Source organism: Triticum dicoccoides, chromosome 4A (assembly GCF_002162155.2).
Source record: "Triticum dicoccoides isolate Atlit2015 ecotype Zavitan chromosome 4A, WEW_v2.0, whole genome shotgun sequence".
Lineage (NCBI taxonomy): Eukaryota > Viridiplantae > Streptophyta > Magnoliopsida > Poales > Poaceae > Triticum > Triticum dicoccoides.
The window spans coordinates 206,644,372-206,665,765 of NC_041386.1; positions in this window are offsets into that span (position 1 = coordinate 206,644,372).

Here is a 21,394-nt window from a genome sequence, read left to right on the forward strand (position 1 = left end):
GTGCATTCCCGCAGCGTGATCCACAGCGCCATGTGTCTGTGCACGAAGAACGAAGCTGCCAAGTGGTTCCCCATCCACAGGAAAACGCTCCACCGCTCCTAGCACTGCCACATCAGGATCGCTTGCCGTGGCAGGGCCACGCGCCACTTGCGGTGGTAGCGCAGGGACACCAAGATCAAGCTCCGCCTCCACGATGGGCCCCGGTGGCCATGGCTGGCTGGTGCGCCTTTACTCCTGAATTGCGTAGCATCGTCTAGTTAGGCAAGTTCAAGTCGGATCTGCCTCCTCTCTACGACGGCACCCCTGACCCTACGGTGTTCTTGCAACTCTATGAGATGAGCATCGAGGCGGCCAACGGCGACGAAAAGGTCATGGCGAACTGGTTTCCCATGGCTTTGAAGGACAGCGCTCGCTCATGGCTCTTGAACCTGCCCCTGGCCTCGATCTCCCCCTGGGTGAGATGCGCGACCACTTCGTCACCAATTTCCAGGGCACTCGCGACCGCCCCCCGGCCGCGGGTGACCTACGCCGCATCAAGCAACAGTCGGGAGAGACCCTGTAGAAGTACATCCAGCGCTTCAACAACATGTGCCTCAAGATCCCCAAGGTGACGGACGAGGCCACCATCTCATCGTTTTCCGATGGCGCCCGTGACATCAAGATGAAGGAGGAGCTCACCATACACGAGGAGCTATGCATGACTTTGGAGTTGTTCAACATAGCAACCAAGTGTGGAAGAGCTGAGGAGGGGCGCCTCTCCCTCCTGGAGCTCCCCGCTGCGGATCCAGAGGAGAAGAAGGCCAAGGTCAAGGACGTGAAGCGCAAAGGGCCGGGGCAGCCGTACGTCCAGCGCCATCCACAATGTGCACAGCCACAACACCAACGGCTATGGAGAGCTCAGGACCATTCAAGATGGACGCTTCAGTCGACGCCCCAAGCGGAATGACCGGGGCTACGACCAAGGAGGTGGACGAGGTGGAGGACGTTGGGACGACCACAGGCCCCGCCAGGAGTGGCGTGACCAGCCTCACGGCGATCGCTAGCAGGATCAGGCTCATGAGGGCGCCTGGAGGGACCAGCCTTGCGAGGACCGTCCTCAGGGAAATCCCGGTCTCCCTCCATTTCCGCCACCTAGGAGGAACGACGACCACCAACAGGACGAAGGGGCTGGGGGCTTCCAGGAGCCGCGCGCCATTGCCTGCATCTTAGGTGGCGCTCAGGACCCAGCTTCCCAGCGCATCTTCAAGCAGTTCTCTCGTGAGGTGAATGCAGCCCTTCCCCAAGCTCGAGGCCACGCGCCCGCTCAGATGGTCCAAGTACGCCATCACCTGTAGCTCGGCGGACCAGATCAAATGCGCGGCAACCGCCAGCGTTCTCCCAATGCTCTGTTCACCCGTCATTAGCAATGTCCAAGTCACCAAGACCCTCATCGACGGTGGAGCAGGGCTCCGTGTCCTGTCCGTCCAAACGTTCGACAGCCTTCAAGTGCCATAAGATCAGCTCCATCCCACCAAGCCTTTCTCAGGAGAGACTGACGGCTCTACCACTTCGATAGGGCAAGTTCGTCTCCCTATCACCTTCGGTCAACATGACAAGTACCACACCGAGCTTGTCGACTTCAACGTCGCCCACATCCGCCTCCCGTACAATGCCATCCTCAGGTACCCAACGCTAGCCAAATTCATGGCAGTCACCCACTAGGGCTACAACGTCCTCAAGATACCGGGAAGCGGTGGAATCATAACAGTCCCCTGCGAAGAAAGAGACGCGGGGTGCTCCCTTGAGCGCGCCTTCCAAGCTGCAGCAACCGAAGACCCTGACAGCGCGGGTGTGCAGTACCATCTGAGGCCAACCCCATGAAGAAGAAGCAGCTACTCCGCACTGGGCCTCAGGGGAGCAGCACCTCCAATGGCGCTATGTCAGGATCGGCGCCTGCGCCTGGGGCCCCTCCCTCCCTCGCATAGGGAGGCGTGCCCGACGCTCGGGCACCACGTGGAGGCGTGCTTCGCGGCATGTTTCCCCCAGGAGGACACAGGGCGAGGAGCGCCTGGCGCTCAGGAGTTCATCATCAAGACCACTCAGGAGCTTCGAGGAGCAAAGGCAATACGCGGCGACCGCCACCCACCTAGCGTAGCTCCCCACCCAGGCGAGGATGGTGAGCTGCACGTCTCCATCGATGTCCCGGGGCTCAATAGGGCCGCATCTTAGGAGCACTTCTGGCCTTTGCAAGCTGGCCGGTGTGAGGGTCCACCTCACGGCTACGTCCGCATGCCGTTCGGCCTGCCGAGTGCGGCATCCGCCTTCTAGCGCAATCTGCGGAGCAAACTGGTAGGTCAGGAGGCCAGGCATCACGCAGTCCTGGCGGAGATGGAGATGGTCCTCAGGAGGCTACCTGAGCCTCTAGAGCCTCCCGAGGCTCTGATCACGATGGCTCGTGCGGAGCAACTTCTTCGCCACCCATCTTCAGCTACCCCAACACTCCTCCGACAACCAAACCAGGTGACATTTTCCATGTTTATTTAGCTGGGAGCCCCCCTGGGCTGCATCATTCCTAGGTCGTGTGGGTCTGTCCCCGCGGCATGTATCCGCTCGCATCTTTAGTTCACCCTGCTGGGGGTGCCCCTCAGGCTGCATCATCCCTAGGCCGCTCGGGTCCAACCCAGTGGCATGTATCATTCTTGCATTTACCTAAGCTAGTTTGGTTTTCATGTATAATCTATCTATGGTTATCAGCTGCTTGATTGTCGCCCACCATGGGAGCCGCGCGCCGATCGTCTTTCTACAGGAACCTTCGCATAAGAAGGCCAGGCACAACGTCTGTGCTCGGGCCAGTCCCTACAGTGTTGATAAATCCAATGGCTGAGCTCTGTCTGGCGGGCCGGCCCCGTTCACGTCACCTCCTGGGGGTCGTTGGTTCTTGGCCTTCTCATGTGATAACCTTAGGAAAACCATTCGGCATAGGTTGTCAAACAATCTCACAGGAACGCCATAGCCATGAAGAACCAAGACCAGGCGCAACCCGCCTTGAGGCAGGGCCTCATGAGTCCCACGCTGGCTCACGAGTGCCCAGACACACCTTGTCTGGCCCTAGCAAGCAAGCCACGTGTCAGGGAAGGGCTATACACGACCCGGGAGCTCTCCGCAGTAGGGAGTCCCCTCCCACATGCCAATGGAAGCACCATGCTCCACGCTGACAGTCGACACTGCCGAGGAGCGGCTATGCCCGTGCAAGTGAGGAAGCACTATGCTCCGCGCTGGTGATAAACAACTGAGGGCAGCCTCACGGTCGTATCAACCTCAGGGAGCCTCCGAGCTCTGTGCCTGGCCTCATCACAACACCTCCCCTTGGGAGAGTCGCGCGAGGGGCTGGGCACGGGGGCTGCACTCGCGTCATGCCCAAGCGTACGCCACCCTACCAGGTCCCTCGGACCTGGTCGTTGCGCGCCCTCCCAAGTGGAGCCAAGGTACGAAGGTCGTTTGCACGTCAATGGGGACTCCTGAGCATCGCGAATCATGAGCCTAACTGACCATGTAGCCCCTCACTCCTTGGTCCATCCTGGTGATCCGGACGGCCCAATGGCGGCAGAGGTATGCACGCGGTCGGGCCCTGCCGACGTAGAACACTAGGCCTACTGCCAGATCTCCTTTCTATAGGTTGTTTGCGTGTCAAGGGGGACTCCTGAGCATCGCGACTCAAGAGCCTAACTGATCACGTAGCCCCTCACTCCTTGGTTCGTCCTGGTGATCCGGATGGCCCAATGGCGGTTGTGGTATGAGCGGGGTCGGGCCCTGCCGACGTAGAATGTAAAGCAAATGGAAAGGAAATCGCAGAATTTCAAAGCAAATACTACCAGACATATTGTTCTCTTGAAACCAAACGCGAGTTTAACGCCTCCACGAGGCATGGTGCATATTGCAGAAACTAAGCAGGAAAGGACCTGCCAGCAAGTCATCCCGTCATCCCTGGACACCACCGTCTCCTGCAAGGGATGCTTCTTCTTCAACGGCGTCGCCTTCACCTGTACCACCAGCCGGAGTTGCAGGATCAGTAGCACTGCCAGTCGGGGGCGCAGGAACGAAGGCATAAAATCTCTTCAGCAGGGCCTCCAGCTGCCCCTTCACGGCAGCGGCAGCAGCCACGCAATGCTCGTCGTCCAAAGGCTCCAGCAGCTCATCAAGGCGGGTGGCAGGATCGCAAAGTTGGAGGTGGCTGAAGACGTGCGTTAGCGCGGCTGAAGACGTGCGTTAGCGTGGTTGAGGAAAGAATAGGGGCTTCTTCCTCCGCCATGGGGCCGATACCACTCACAACGTCCTCCAGCGCAGCGACCAGATAAGGAAGCAGCTAGGTGGGGCCCTCTTCGGCGGTGGCCAGCGGCTCCTCCAATCCCTTATTGTAGAGTGACTGTAGCGTCGTCCGAGACCTCTCCTCAAGGAGCTTGAAGGTCGCGCGGTCCTCAGCAAGGACCTTGCCCTTGGCGTCAAGCTCGGCCTTCTCTGCCTGTGGCTTCTGCTCCAGCTCCTCCAGCCAGCTGCGCTCTATGGCCTGTGCCTTCGCCAACTGCTCCAGTCGGGCGTCGCGATCCTTGACAGCGTCCTCTCGGGCCTTCATCTTCTCCTCCTCCGCCTTGCGCCTCGGGATTCTTTCGTGCGCTCCCTCCACACGGTCTCCAGCTCGGCCTCCAGCGACTGACAGTGGTCCTGGGCGGCCCCGGCATCCTTCGGAGCCGCCTCGCAGGCGGAAACGGCTTGGGCGACGGCCTCCCTGTCCTTCTCATTGTCGACAGCAGCTTGGCTCAACGTCGCCCAGACAGACACATCGAAGTGAAGCGAGCCAGAGAGCAGCTCCAGGTGCCCAGCCACCAGGCAATGGACGGTGCCTTGAAAATCTTCTCACAGCAGGGCCATCATGGAAAGAGCGCGCTTCAGGACGTCAGGAGAGGCGGAAGAACCCGGAGACAACAATGCGGCAGAAGGAGGAGGAGGTGACGTCGTCACCATGGCCTCGGAGGACAGAAGCTCCTGAGCTTCGGGGACCCCAGCGCCCGAGCCGGACGTTGGCACCTCCGGAGCCAGCGGGGCCACTAAGGCTGACTCCTCCCGAGGATGCTCCACCAAGCATTGAGAGGATGATCGGGCTGGAGAAGCACGAGCGACGTTGCTGCCCTTATCCATCGAGAGGGGTGCGACCGCAGGAGGCGATCTGGGCTCGAGCAGTACCACCTCCTCCACCTTTATCTTCTTCGCCGAGGGCGTTGGCCTAATTGCACAACGGAGAAGCGTCAAGGACGAGCAGGAGAAGCAAGAACAAGGCAGGACAAGAACACTTACTGGTCCACCGCAGCGTAGTCCCTCCGCTTCTTAAGCTTGAAGCCAGAGAGCCTCGCAGCCTGAGGCGCAAGCGCGCGGGCCCCAGGAGCAGAAGCAGGGGCAGCAGTTGGACTGGAAGCAGCTCCAGGCGGTGTCGGGGCAGGAGCGTCGTCTCGGGAGATCAGCGCCGACCTTCCCCTCGTCAGAACATCGGGCGGCTCCTCTCTCTCCAGAAGGATGCCAGCCTCGTCATCATCATTAGGAAGGGTGCGGAGGATGTCGGCCTTGCTCAAGGGGGAGGTCTCCCCCATCCCCTCGGCAGTCGCCTCCGAGTCGCGCTCCACGCCCTCCTCCTCTTCCCCCTCCCGGTGTGAATCACCTAAAGACACGTCGGCCGTTGCCATCGCCACCGGGACCCCAGCGGGCGCCGGTGGCACTAGGCTGCACCCGTCAAATGTGGGAATGGTGGCCACCACCTATGCCCCATCCTTCCGAAGGAACAACCGAACATGCGCACTCAGCGGATACTCTTGGTCATCCATGACCAAGAGGCGGAGAGCCACAGCCAACTCCTCTTCCGACAAGGCCTCCAGACTGAAGCGAAGCTTGTCTTCTCTATCCATGAGCGTCCACAAGGGGCACGAGCGCGCCTGAAGAGGAGCCACCCACGGCACCAGTAATTCCCTCAGGTTCGTCACCTTTGCGTTGCCCGACCTCAGTTCGGCAGTCATCTTCTCCAGCACCGACTTCGCCCGGTCATCAGTAAGCTTTGCGCGGGACCACCCCTCGTCAGACCGGGGCACCTCCGTCGACAGCTTCAAACGTGGGTGGACACACTTGGCATCCATCATGACCAACTTGCTCCTGAAGCCATCGGCCTTCTTTCCGGCCTTCGAGATCGCGTTGGCCTTGCCGGCTGCAACGAAGTTGGTGCACCCTGGCCATTGTTGATTTGGAGGAAGACTAAGTGGCGCGGCAGTACCACGGACGGCATCACCCCGACATACGCCTCGCAGTAGAAGGCAAAGATCGACAAGAGAAGAATGGAGTTGGGATGGAGATGGAGGGCCTGCAACCTGTAATGGCGAAGGACGGCATAGAAGAAGTCGGAGAAAGGGGGAACCAGGCCCGCAATGACGCTGCTCATAAATAAGGGGTATAAGGATCTCTTCGAAGCCTCCGGGACGGCGGAGCCAGCCCGGAGCTCGGTCTTCCCCTTCTCGTTGTTGTCCCCCACCATCAGCAGGCGCGTAGCAGCTAGGTTCTTCTCCGAGACATTGGGCGCGTCCAGAGCCAGCACGTACCAGGCAGGCGGCTAAGCGGCCTTGGCCTTTCATGGCGCCATTGGTCCGAAGGTCGGAAGGGGTATGAAGCAGATCTGGAGATTTCAGAAGCAAGGAGCGAGAGAGGGGATCTGGAGCAAGACAAAGGAAAGCAATGAAGGCAAGGGTTTCCTGCACCTGGATTTTTGTCAGACAGGCAGTTGCCGAGGCAGCATGGGGAAGCGGAGAGACCCACGTCCAATCAGTCGCCACGCGCCAACCATGGACGCAGGTTGTTGGGGCCCGCCGCGCTCTGCACTTGCCCATTGGCTTCGCCTCGAAGCCATGTCTGAGTGCGCCTTGCGCCCGGGGGATACTGTCGGCATTCTGGGAATGGGGGTCCCCAAACTTGCCTGCCTGCGACCCAGAACGTGGCTCCACCTGCGGGCTTGTACGGCCCATCTTCACCAGCAATCACTCAAGACCCTTGCGAGGCGGATGACACAAGACCTCCTTGGGGGTAGCTTCACCAGGCTAGCTCGCGAGGGGCGGAGAGTTCAAGGCACAGGACACCTCGCGAGGTTTCTATGACGCAAGCCATGACGACTGGAGCCGGGCCGGCGCCAACACGCCTAGTGTCCTTGTTTCATCTTTGGTGCTAAAGAGGCAAGCGCAGGCAAGGAATCTCGAGTCATCAGGCAAAGGTTTCCATACCGGTGCAACGAGACCAAGACCAGCAGGACGGCAGGATGGAGGTCACCGTGGAGCCCAAGACGGCATCACCACCAGAGCCTTTGGCAGGCAAAGACTACTTTTGTCAGAATAACTTGTACTAGTTGTCTCCCTTCAAATTTGGCCGTTGTGGGATCCGTTCCCGCTCAATATTTGGGAAGAGGGCCAGGGCCTCTATAAATATGACTAGCCAGCACAGTAGGAGGCATTTGATCCAGAGAGAGAGAGATCATCCTTAGCCACACAAGTTCACCAAGCACAAGAACACCTCTCCTCAGGAGGTTGTTCTTCCCTTGTAACTATCCATCCACAGCCCAAGAGGCAATCCACCACACCACACTGGAGTAGGGTAGTACACCACATCGATGGCCCGAACCAGTATAAACTCTGTGTCTCTTTTTCTTTGGGTTCGACGTGCTAGGCTGTGAGATCATGATGTGCGCGAGCTAAAGAGGGGGGAGAGTTCTTCATGCGCACCCCAGTTTTCGAACCTCAAGGGTTTTCCCGGAACCCGAAATCTGACAACGATGGTGGTCGCGGAGGATGAGGGCAACATGGTCGATGGCAGCGCGGCTGATGGCGGTGTGGATGATGGCGGTGGAGACAGAGATAGCGACGGCGCCAGCAGCCTGTCCGGCTGAGCCCTCGCTCCTTTTTTTTGAACTTGCATGCAAAAAGCTTGGGTACGGCCCCTCACGATGTAAGAGCATTTTGGAGAGGGGAAGCCCCTCATGTAAATAGACCACCACTTCATTCCTTAGGCTAGGCTTAAAGCGTGCTTTTGGGTGCTCGCGACTGCCCTTGCGGGCTTGATGCCGTAACTTACTTCGCTTTAGCCGGGCTTCAAACTAGTCCAGCGGTTGTGGACGTGCATTCCTTCTGAGAGGAGCCCCTCTCGAGCTCGCGAGGTTTTGGTTTCCTGAGAGGTCCTCTGGTCCACCCGAGAGGGCCCGCAAGAAGCGAGTTCTAGTAATGGGAAGATGCCTTCATAGTGCGTGTGCACCGCTGCCAGCCCCCGCTCGTGAGGTCTTCGAAATGGGGGAACATAGCAGTCGTAAATCACAAACAAAACATGAATCTAGAAACTAACGAAATCAATGCAACCAAGAAAGGATGCTCCCCGTGATTGCTAATGGAAATGCAACTTCATATTCAAGATCAAAAGCTGAGAGTCTGAGCTACAAAAAAGAGGTCGAAAGCAAATGGCTGTGTCCGGCACTTAGCTAGTCTTCTTATCTTCGAATCTTCGGGTCTTCTCACCAGCGAGGAGCTAAGTGCTTTCACAGGACGTGAGCATAGTCATTGGGGGACAGTGTCGACAGCCAGCGCGGAGCATGGTGCTTCCACTAAGACGTGGACGGGGGCGCCTGAGGCCCGAGGGCGGCACTCTGGAGACTCCGGTGCGTGTACAGCTCCACTCATTGTTACATGAGATTGTCACGAGAGGAGACCTTCACAGGAATGAGGCTTGCTTCATGTCGTCAGACGTGGACCCCGCCTTGCGCCACCGTCGACCACCGTTGGGGCGTCAAAAAACCAGGATGATGCCAAGGGGCAAAGGGGACACTAGCGGCACCCTTGGCGACCATGGGACCTCAGCCGGGGGAAAGGCTCACCGGTGCCTCCCCGGCAGAGGACCTACCTCCAGGCGAGGCCTTGCTCCATTTGATGCGGGGAGGGGCCTTTCCCGGCCCCTTCCCCGCAGCCCCCAATGCGCTTCCCCTGGTGGAAGTAGGGCCCATGCTAGGGCCTTCGTCCACCGCTGCGACCTGATTCACTTGCGACCCATGGTTAGCGTAAGCTTGCTCCTGAGAGATTAGTGGTACCCTATAGGTGTTGTTTGCCGACATGGTCGGCGAGGCTCCCGGGTGGCTCTTGGAAGGCCTCAGCTTCCAGCGTCTCCTCTTCCCAGCCCCGCTCGAGGAATGGACCGGGGTCATCTTCCGGTGTGTACTACTGGTCCATCATGCGGGGCACATAGGCCTCCAGGGCCGTCGCCCCGGAAACCTTGCCAAGGTTCCCCATGCTCCACAACACCTGGCGCGGCGTGCCAGGATGGTAGGGCGGCATCCCACCGAGACAGTGGGTGGCACTGCTTACCCTTGGTGCATTGGGGGATGCACAAGTGTGGTTGGGTGTCCTGCGTTGCTGGTTGCGCTGGTGCCGACGAAACCTCCTGTTGAGCCGGGGGCGTGCGGGCGCGACGAGGCCCACCGTGCGATCTGGCTGTAGCCTGAGGCGTAATCAAGGAGCAGAAAGGCAGTGTACCGCTGGCTGCGGCGTACAGCATCTTGGCAATACGCTCCAGCAATGCATCCCGACCGCTCTCGATCAGTTGAGATCACAGTAGCTTCCGCACCACTGTGAGCGTGGCCCTCATGTTTGCTTGTTCCCATTGGGAGTGCGGCACCATCACCGCAGCGTAGATTGAGGCCCTTGCGGCGGCCCATGCACGCCGCGGGCTAAGGGTGGAAGACGTCGGACGCCGCCGCCCGCGCCCCGCGGTGTTTGGCGGTGCGCGTGCCACCTGGAGCACGGATTTGAGGTCTTCTTGGGCAGACGATGCTGCCCGGACATCGACGCTGTAGAGTGTTGGCGGGTCTACTGACGAAAGAGAGGCTTCGGCGCACCCCTACCCGGCGCACCAAATTTCGGATTTCGGCTTCCGGCAAAACCCTTGAGGTTCGAACACTAGGGTGCGCAAGAAGGTTTCTCCTCCCTCTAGTTCACGCCCTCACCGCGATCTCAAGGCTTAGTGCGTCGAACTCGCAGAACAAAGGGACACAACATTTATAGTGGTTCGAGCCACCGATGTGGTGTAATACCCTACTCTAGTGTCGTGTGGTGGATTGCCTCTTGGGCTGAGGATGAATAGTTACAAGGGAAGAACAGCCTCCTGAGGAGAGATGCTCTTTTTCTTGGCGAGTTTGTGTGGTTGCCTTGGTGGAATGGATCCGTTCCAAGATGAGATGCCTCCCTACTATGGTGGCTAGCCCTATATATAGAGGTGCGGGTCCTCTTCCCAAATATTAGGCGGGAAGGGATCCCAGAGCGACCAATTTGAAGGGGGGCAGCTAGTACAAGCTATCCTGTCAAAAGATGGTCTTCGCCTGCTAAAGGCTCTGGTGATGATGTTGTCCTGGGCTGCATGGTGACCTCCGTCCTACCGTCCTGCTGGTCTTGGTCTCGTTGCACTGATATGGAAACCTTTGCTTGACTCCTCGGGACGCCGCGCCTGCGCTTGCCTCTTTAGCACCAAAGAGGAAATGAGGACACTGCGCGCTGGCGCCCGCCTGGCCCTGGTCGTCATTGCTTGCGTCACAGGAACCTCGCGAGGCGCCCCTTGCCTTGATCTTCCACCCCTCGTGAGCCAGCCTAGTGAGGCCGCCCTCGAGGAGGTCTTATGCCGTCTGCCTTGCGAGGCTTGGCCCCTTGCGAGGGTCTTGAGTGTTTGCTGGTGAAGATGGGCCATACATGGCCGCTGGTGGAGCCACACCGTGGGCCACAGGCAGGCAAGTATGGGGACCCCCATTCCCAGGACACCGACAACTCGATCCTTCAATCTCTGGTGGGTGCTCCATCTAGGATCGATACTCCCACCACCACTGCCTCACGATAGGATTCGGTCAATCTGTTTGCTCCATGGCCCAAAGGAGCAGCTCTATGTACTCCAGTGTGACTCCCTTAAGGAGTATCGCCACCTTTTCGCTCTGTTGCAGATATTTGGCCATGGATGTCGCCGTCGCTGCTAGTTGGTCCTTATTGTCAAACCAAGACCGTATCTCCAACATCATAGCTAGCTTAACAGTGTCACCGTCTGTGATCCGCATGTATCGGTTATACTCCCGCATCAATCTACTTCTCCACAGCACCTTCACTCGCTGGCGGTGGTTTTTGAATGGAAGAGGAGAGTAGCGGCACTGGTTTTGGATTAGAACGGGAGAGGAGCAGTGCCGGTTTTGTTTGGAACGGGAGAGGAGGGGCGTTGGTTTTGAAATGGAAGAGGAGAGGAGCGGCGCTGGATTTAGATTGGAACACGAGAGGAGCGGCGGTGGTTTAAGAGGAGAGGAGCAGCGCTGGTCTTGGAAGTATTTTTTTGTTTTGTGTATTTTGGGTCAAAGTTTGACCACATACTGTATTTTGACAAGAAAAATGTGAATGCATGTCACCAAAAATGGCATCATTTGGTTCGTATCTGAATGTACTTTCAAATTATATTATTTTTGCAATGTATAACATATATTTTATTTGTGAAAATCATGGTCAATTATGACCCAAAATAAAAGGGAGACTATTTAATGTGGGGTCGCTTTTTAATTGAAGGTTAAATTGATTTTGATTTTGATCCAGTCATAGTGCGCCGGCCCTCTCATCCAATCATAAATCGCTGCCGCACGCTCCTCTCCCTCTTCTCCATTGCAAAACCACCTCCTGTCCTCTCCATCATCTCCATTCCAAAACCACCGTCTTGCCTCTCCCTCTTATCCATTGCAAAACCACCCATCTCCTCTCCATCTTCTCCATTGCAAAACCACCCTATCGCCTCTCCCTCTTCTCTTTTGCAAGACCATCGTCTCTCCTGCCATCTTCCAAAGCTAGCACCGGACCTCTCAGAAGGACATCTATGGAGAGGGTGCAGTAGCGAATCGGGCAGATCACCAGCGGCGGCCAGGCAAAGTCAGCCAGGTTGAAGGAGATCCTTACTTGGTTTGACAATGAGTGGGAGATTTCGGGGACGGTGAGGGCCATGTGGCAATGTATGTGAAAGAGCGAGACGGCAATGATGAGGGCGGTGATGTACTCCTCGGTGGCAGTCACACCGCAGTCCTTTAGTTCATCGAGTATCTCCTCTGGGTGATGGAGCAGCAAGATTCGCCCTAGGCCAAAGTCAGGCGGAGGTGGTGGGCATACAGGTCGAAGGTCGAGCATCCAGAGGATAATGAATCGATCGAGTATGGTATGTTGTTCGTGAGGGTGCAGAGCTAGCCAGAGCCACAGGAGTATTCGTTCTCCCACCGCAAGAAGAGGTCGGATGGTGCGACGTTGCTTCCCCTCCGTTCTCCACGGTTTCCTCGACGCTCGCCTCGTTTCAACAGCGGCGGTAGGGTTTAAGGTAAGCCTCGGATAACCTAATCTTCCATCTGCTCATGCTTACAATCAGTGTGACGGCTAATGAAAATTATGCTTGCAATCAGTCTCCGAGTACTACGCCAATCACCCTAAAATAGCTCTGCATCTTTGTGTCAAAGTTGTGACACTATGTGCAAATAAAGAAAAATAGATTGGTGCTTCTTTCAGAAAAGAGTACTCCCTAGAAAACTGCCAATATAAGTTACTAGTATTTGGTTAGAGGATTTGCTGCCGAGAAAGGTCCGTCCATAGTGAGCGCCACACATCCCACTAGTGGTGGTGGATGCCAATGCGTGCATGGAGCATGGTTGGTGTCAGTAATTTTTACTTGGCACACCTCGCACTCTGCATATATGCCAGTTGCATCCGTACATTTGTGCAGTTCCACCAAAATGCAGTTGAATAACCCTGTTTGCAAAGATAATGAAAATGCATGATTACATTATAGTGGCACTAGTTTATGAAACATACACTAATAAATAGAAGAAAATATTGTGATAGTGTCATAGTATGCCATGCTGCGACAGCGAGATGGGCCCTGCGACGCCTCATACAATAGGCCTCATACTGGAAATTGACCCAAGTCTCCCTGATATACCTTCTGTCAATGATGAACATCAGTGTACATCGGTGGTACAAGGAGGGGCCTTCAGACATTCCAATCTCTATTTTTGTGCAGATCAACTAAAATTAAGCACCCCAGTTTGCAGAAATGCTTAAACTTTAACAATGGGACTAGTTGATGAAACATATACTAACAAAGAGAAGCACTTTCTTTATCTACATTGGAAATGAAATGCTAGAGAGGACACTCACTCTATTTTAACTATATTATTACTTCATTTTATCAGTGGCACTAGTGGCGAGCAGGTGGCAAACGATGTGTACCGTGCGTCGCAAGGATGGAGGCCGGGGGTGCTTAGACCGGGATGCTGATGCTGGCTCTTTCAATCCCTATCTTCCCCCCTGATGTTTCTGTGGTAGCATTTGGGTTGTAATCTGATGTCTCCTATGCAACTTTATTCTTGTAGACATGTGTTGGGCCTCCAAGTGCAGAGTTTTGTAGGACAGTAGCAATTTTCCCTCAAGTGGATGGCCTAAGGTTTATCTCTCTGTGGGAGGCGTAGGATGAAGATGGTCTCTCTCAAACAACCCTGCAACCAAATAAAAAAAAGTCTCTTGTGTCCCCAACAAACCAAATACAATGGTAATTTGTATAGGTGCACTACTTCGGTAAGATGGTGATACAAGTGTAATATGGATAGTATATATTAATTTTGGTAATAAGAACAATAAAACAGCAAGTTAGCAAGTAAAAAAAGTGAGCACAAATGGTATTGTAATTCTTGAAAATGAGGCCTAGGGTATGTACTTTCGCTAGTGCAATGTAACACCCCGGACAAACCCGCCAGTGGACTTTACTCCTGGCAGGATCTAGACTGGCCCCACATATCAATTCTAGTCTTTTCTACGCACTTTGTCCTCACTCGTGCGCACCTGGGAGCAACTTCCTGGTCGATCACCCATCCTAAAATTACTCCAACCAAAGCAAACTTAACTTTGGAGTTCTTTTCGAATGGGCTCCCAGAAAAGAAGGAATTCCTTATTGATATGAGTAGTCTATCATCCATAATAAGCCAGGCTATCACATACGCCCCCACTCAGATGAACCGACGTCCACGTCGGGCCACAAGAATGTTCCCTTCGCCTCCTCCCGGGAGTACATGCGCCTGACGAGGGCCGAGGCAGAGAAGAAGGTGGTGAAGGCCGCGGTGGCGAAGAAGAAAGCGACCGCCTCTTCTTCGTCCAAGCGTCGCCGGACTCCATCCCCTTACCCTCCTCTCGCAGACATCAACACGGAGGTCGTCTTCGATCTTGGGTCTCTCAACCCAAGGAGGAAGAGGAAGGCAGTGGAAGAGGAGGTGGAGGATGAGTAAGCATCTATCCCTTCATCATCCCCGTCCCTTTAGACTGCACCGGTTTTCTTGACTTGTTTTTATTCTCGTAGGGATATGGAGACGCTGGCCCAGAGGGCGGTGAAGAAGGCCAAGGCCTTGACGGGCGACAAGCCCCGGCGGGTACTTTGCATACGCCGTTGTTGGTGGAGAGCAGCCCGGATAGCAGTCCCTGGCGCAGCCCCCGCCCCAGCCCCCAGCGTAAGTTCACCACTCACTCCTGCACTGATGAACATTGGGGTGTGAATCCTTGGTGCTGACCTTGCTGGGTTTGTAGGAGAAGAACGGCGGCCGGAGGATCCGCTGTGGGCCACCCCCAACACGCTGCCCCCCTCGACTAAGCTGCCCTGAGGGGCGTCCCCGGCAAGGGCATCCACCACCGAGCCCACTCATATGGAGGAGGAGACGAACATGGGTGCATGGGCTCTTCCCCGACAACAAATGCTAGAGGGGAGGGCGCTACTTCTTCCCAGATTGAAGCGTGTAATTCGTTTGCTTTCTGTCCTCGCTCTTTCTTTTTCTTATTGAACCTTAACCTTGTCCTCGTCTCATGCTCTCTTCTTGGTATCCAGATCCTTCCTCAATGGACCAGGAGTATATCGACATCGTTATCGGGGAGGTCGCCAGGGATGCTGAAGGTCGCTCAGGACCTGCTGGCTGAGCGCAAATGGGAGCTCATCATGAAGTACGCTGACATCGAGAAAGCCGAAAAGGCGGCAAGGGAACAGGCCGCCAAGGACGAGGTCACTCAACATCAGCACCAGGCCGAGCTAAACTCCAAGGAGGAAGACCCTGCCTCTGGCGAGGAGGCAGACGCTGCCATGCTCCGCGGCAAGGATGAGGAGGTCGAGAAGCTCGTCGTGCTACGGACGCAGGAACTGGAGCAGAAGCACATGGAGGCACTCGATGCCTAAGCCCTGGTCCCTGCCGGTAGAATGAAGGAGCTGGAGGTGGAGCAGGATGACCTAAAGCAGCAAGTCCTAGAGCTGGTGAAGGAGAAAGACACGCTCAATGGCGCCTTGGTGAAGGCGCAGGCCGCGGTCCTTGGCAAAGCCTAGTTGCTCTCCAAGGCCAATGACTCCAGCAACGACCTGAAGCTGAAGCTGGAGGGTCTTGAGGGGACACTTTCGGAGGTCAGGGCCCGGGAAGAGACCCTGACCAAGGCCCTGGAGAATGAGAAGCAGCTGCGGAGCAACAACACTGCCGACCATGAGAATTATGTGAAGGGTGAAAACCTCTGGATCATCCACCTCGCCGGCATCACGGAGAGGCTTACCATGCAGCTGGCTACCATGGGCATGTCAAGATTCAGGTATTGCCCTGAGACGGGTGCGAGCCCCAATGCAAAGCTGACCCTGTTCTTCAAGGGCGTTCTTGAGGCGCTGGAGTAGCTCCGTTCCAACAAAGCATCCTCTCTAGCCAACGAGGCACGGAGGCTTTGCCGGGGTGCCCTGACCAAGGTTCTCACCAAGGTGGTGTACTGGAACGCCAACATCGACTTCGACACCGCGCTGGAGAGCTTGCCAGAGGGTGTGGACCTCACAACGCTCGAAGAGCGTATCGAGCGCATCATCAGCCGCCGGAGGATAGAGGGCCAGCGTCGGGACTAGGCACCACATTTATCATCGTCGGGACTTGGCACCGTAGGACAAATGCATTTAATGCACTACCAACATGCCCTTCTTGCTTTATTAGGGACGACAAGGAAGCTCGTCCTAGTTGTTGCCGCCTCGCCTGGCTTTGATGCGCGGTTGAACTGACGAGGCGTGTAGTGCCATGTTGGCTGGCTGCTGAGTTGGTGTGGTGGCTGAATCTTCACGAAGATCTGCATGCCACCACGCAGGTGCTTGTCGAGTCGGCCTAGAGGCCGCATGTTGCCACGCAGGAACCTGCCCAGCTGGTGGGCTGGCAGCTGCATGGGAACAATAGTGGAGTCTTGGCAGACGTGGGCCTGGCTGCGGCTCCGCTAATGTTTTCGGCAAGAGTCTTGCTGGGGGCCCTGCAAGGGTCTTGCGTTGTGGCATCTTGGTCGTCCCCGTCAAGGGTCTTGCCGGGGGTCTTGTTGGTATCTTTGGCAAGGATCTTGCCGAGGATCGTCATCTTCTGGGAGACATCTAGTCTTGTGTGTTTCTGGTTTCCACAAAGATTTGCATGCCACCAAGGAGGTGCCTCCCGAGCCTTGGTCCCAATGCTGTCGATGGCGTCGGAACTCACAGGCTCAAGGGTGGCTGCGATGTTGGTGTTTTGCAAGTTTCCCCGGCAAGGTTCTTGCCGAGGCTGCGAAGGCCTCCCGGCAAGGGCCTTGCTGGGGGAGTCCACCTCGCCCCTCTGCTCTTCGTGTTTCTGGCTTGGCGTTGTTCTGGTTGTCTTGTGGCCTTGCTTCCTTCTTCTGCCCCGCTAGGTGTGGCTGCAGGAGCAGCTCCAACTGCCCGCGCACAAGTAAAGGCGTACAAAATAGGACCCCTCCTTTTGTGCACTGACAACAACGTGCTCAAAAATATATAAGTGAAGCACTAGAGCAAAAGACAAACTACTCCAAAAAGATATAAGTGAAGATCAAGTGAGTAGTTAAGTAAATAAGTAGCTATGTGAGGACTCTCTCTTATTTAAAAACTTTCAGATCTAAGTATTTTATTTAAAGCCCAAGCAAAATAAAATAAAATGACATTCCAAGAACAGCACAACTCATGTGAAGAAGCAAAAACTTAGGCTCAACCGATAATAACCGATAATTGTTGACGAACAAAAGTGGGATGCCTACCGGGGCATCCCCAAGCTTAGATGCTTCAGACTTCTTGAAATGTTTTATTGGGATGCCTTGGGCATCCCCAAGCTTGAGTTTTTGTGTCTCCTTAATTACTTCTATATCACGGTTTCCCTAAATCTTAAAAACTTCACCCACACAAAACTCAACAAGAACTCGTGAGATACGTTAGTGCAAAACCTTATCATTCTCGACTATAGAAAATCAATAAAATTATTATTTAACATTGCATACTAAATACCTTTGCATATTTAATACTGCTATCCGCAAATAGAATCATTAAACAAGCAAACATATGCAAACAATGCAACCATAATAGCAATCTTCCAAAACAGTACAGTCTGTAAAGAATGCAAGAACAATCATACTTTTGTAACTCCAAAAAATTCTAAAAATATACCACACAGTAGAAAATTTATAAGAGATTATTGTGCAAAAAGTTTCAACATTTTATTCTAGATAACAGCAAGGAAAAGAAAACAAAATAAAATGACGCCCCAAGGAAAACACATATCATGTGACGAATAAAAATGTAGCTGCGAGTGAGGTTACCGATAATGTTGGAGACGAAAGAGGGGATGCCTTCCGGGGCATCCCCAAGCTTAGTTGCTTGGATCTTCTTGAATATTACCTTGGGGTGCCTTGGGCATCCCCAAGCTTAGGGTCTTATCATTCCTTATTCTCATCATGTCATTATCTCAGCCAAAACTTGAAAACTTCAATCACACAAAACTTAACGGAACTTCGTCGGATAGGTTAGTATGATAGAGCAAATCATTCACTTTGGTACTGTCATAGAAAAGATTCATAAGTGTTCTCACACAATGCCTACTATACCTTATAATTTCCATAATGTATATTGAGCAATATAAGCCATAGAAACTCGTAAACAAGCAAACTATGCATTGAAAACAGAATGTGTCAAAAACAGAACAGTTTGTAATGATATGGACAAAAAACTGGGCGCAAAAGTTTCTGCTACTCCAAAATTTCTGGAAAATTAGGGAAACCTGGTAAATTTGTATATAAATCTTGTACAGAACGAATCAGGATTTTATCACACTTCTGTAAAAACTGAAAATTTATTTACTGGGTGCAAAAGTTTCTGTTTTTGCACAGAATCAAGTCAACTATCATCCACACTATCCCAAAGGTTTTACTTGGCACTTTATTGAAACAAAATCTATAAAACATGAGTACTACAGTAGCCTAACAACATGAACACACAAAAACATTAGGAGTAGATGTTAGGTTGTCTCCCAACAAGCGCTTTTCTTTAATGCCTTTTTAGCTAGGCATGATGATTTTAATGATGCTCACATAAAATTAAAGAATTGAAACATAACAAGAGCAAATTTAAGTCTAACCCACTTCCTATGCATAGGGATTTTGTGAGCAAACAATTTTGGGAACTAGAATCAACTACCATAGGAAGGCAAAACAAGTGCAACTTCAAAACTTTTAACATAAAGAGAGGAGACTTGATATTATTGAAATAGGTAAAAGCATATGTTCCTCTCTCATAATAATTTTAGTAGCATCATGAATAAATTCAATATTATAACTATCACATAAATCATTCTTTTCATGATGCATAAGCATAGACATTTTGTTACTCTCCACATAAGCAAATTTATTCTCAACAATAGTAGTGGGAGCAAACTCAACAAATAACTATCATGATATTGAAAATTAAAATCATGATGACAAGCTTCATGGTTATCATTATTCAATATAGCATACATGTCATCACCATAATCATCATAGCTAGCAACTTTTTTATCATAGTCAATTGGAACCTCTTCTAAAATAGTGGATTCATCACTAAGTAAAGTCATGACCTCTCCAAATCCACTTTCATCAATATAATCATCATAAATAGGAGGCATGCTTTCATCATAATAAAATTTCTCATCAAAACTCGGGGGACTAAAAATATCATCTTCATCAAACATAACATCCCCAAGATTATGGCTTTGCATATCATTAGCATCATGGATGTTCAAAGTGTCCATACCAACAACATTGCAATCATGTTCATCATTCTAAGATTTGTTGTCAAACATTTTATAGAATTCTTCTTCTATCAATTGAGCACAATTTTCCTTTCCATCATTTTCACGAAAGACATTATAAAGATGAATAATATGATGTAACCTCAATTCCATTTTTTTGTAGTTTTATTTTTATAAACCAAACTAGTGATAAAACAAGAAACTAAAAGATTCAATTGCAAGATCTAAAGATATACCTTCATGCACTCACCTCCCCGGCAACAGCGCCAGAAAAGAGCTTGATGTCTGCTACACAACTTTATTCTTGTAGAGTTTTGTAGGACAGTAGCAATTTTCCTTCAAGTGGGTGACCTAAGGTTTATCAATCCGTAGGAGGCGTGGGATAAAGATGGTCTCTCTCAAACAACCCTGCAACCAAATAATAAAAAGTCTCTTGTGTCCCCAACACACCAAATACAATGGTAATTTGTATAGGTGCACTAGCTCGGCGAAGAGATGGTGATACACGTGTAATATGGATAGTAGATATTAATTTTCGTAATGGGAACAATAAAAAACAGCAAGGTAGCAAGTAACAAAAGTGAGCACAAACGGTACTGTAATTCTTGAAAATGAGGCCTAGGGTCCATACTTTCGCTAGTGCAATCTGTCAACAATGCTAATATAATTTGATCATATCACTGGTACAATGAGGTGCTATACAAACGGTTTTGAACCCCTTTCCGCGACGGCATTTGGAACCGTCGCCAAGTGAGTGTGGGTGATAGGGGGGTCCTTCCCACACGACGTAGAAACCATCGGGGATAGGCCCTCCTGGGACACAGGCTGGGGCAAAATGAGTTCTTGTGTGATCGGGCGAGGCATCGAAACCCAATCATGTCCGTTAGTATTTACATCCCACACGATGAGTCCCAGAAAAACATTTCCTTTCTTATGTATATCCAACACAGTCAATCCAAGGAATACGTTTCTGTTCTTATGTACATCACACACAGTCAATCTAGGGAAAACGCTTCCGTTCGTATGTAACATCCCACATAGTTTTATGTATAGGCTCGTGTGTGAAAGGAGTAACTATCACACACGCTTTGCATTGGTTAACTGTTTGCTTTTATCAACTACATCACACACGATTTGATGAATAAAACTGTGTAGCATTGGGCTATCCATCACAAACTCTTTTACCGCCAGAACCGTTTCTAAAGTTCCATGACTGCCTGTTCTCTTTTTACATCGCACACACTGTTTTTCTTTCTAAGCGTGTGCACATTATTTTATTATCTCCTCTATATTTTTACTTTTTTCCTGTAATTTATTATTCGAATTGGAAGTTTTGGAATTTGAAACGTGCAATTCAAGTTCTCAGCATAATGGTTCAACAACGAAACCATAAAAAATGCTAGTATAATATGTTCAGTAATTACAGGATTAGACAACAATTAACTATGATGAACCACAATATTTAAAGGCGGTAAAGGTGACGAGAAAAGTGTAAATTATTTTGACTGTCGATCGTGTTGAAGAAGCGGAATGCCCATAAAGTGCCTTCCTGCATGCCATAGGCACGAACCACTTTTGTCCAACCCCTCGTGACGATAGCCCACCCATCCTTCACCGCCTTCAGGAAGACATCTAGAGCATTATCATGGTAGCATGAATTATATACATTAACCTTAGTTGTCTCCACTCCGGTTGGGTAGTTTGCTAGGTAATCATCAGTAAATAGCTCCGGAAACCACTGAAAAGAGAAAAATATCAGATACTAAGTTCTGATAAAGTAACTTGTTGTGGTCATAGGCAAAAGGAAACGCATTACTTCCCATCCTAAAGTTCACTATTTTCTTGGACAAAGTGTAAATAAAGAGCTTAATTCCAATCACATGTTTCTTTCACCTAAAAATCTTTGTTAGTTTCCTCACTTGACACTTGTTCATGAATATCTCATTGCCCCATACGCAAAAGGAATCGAAGCTTGGATCAGCAACGCTCATATATGTACCTACAAGCAACCAGTAAATGTTAGAAGCTAAACTGATATTCCACAAGTGATGTAAAATACAACTACCTATGTTCCTAAGTACAAGTATTTTTTTAGAGATTCCAATATGAACTACATACGGATGTATATAGAATTATAGATATAGTTTAGATTAGGATCTAGATTCACTCATTTTTCTCCTTATGTAGTCTATATTGGAATCTCCAAAAATACTTATATTTAGGAATAGA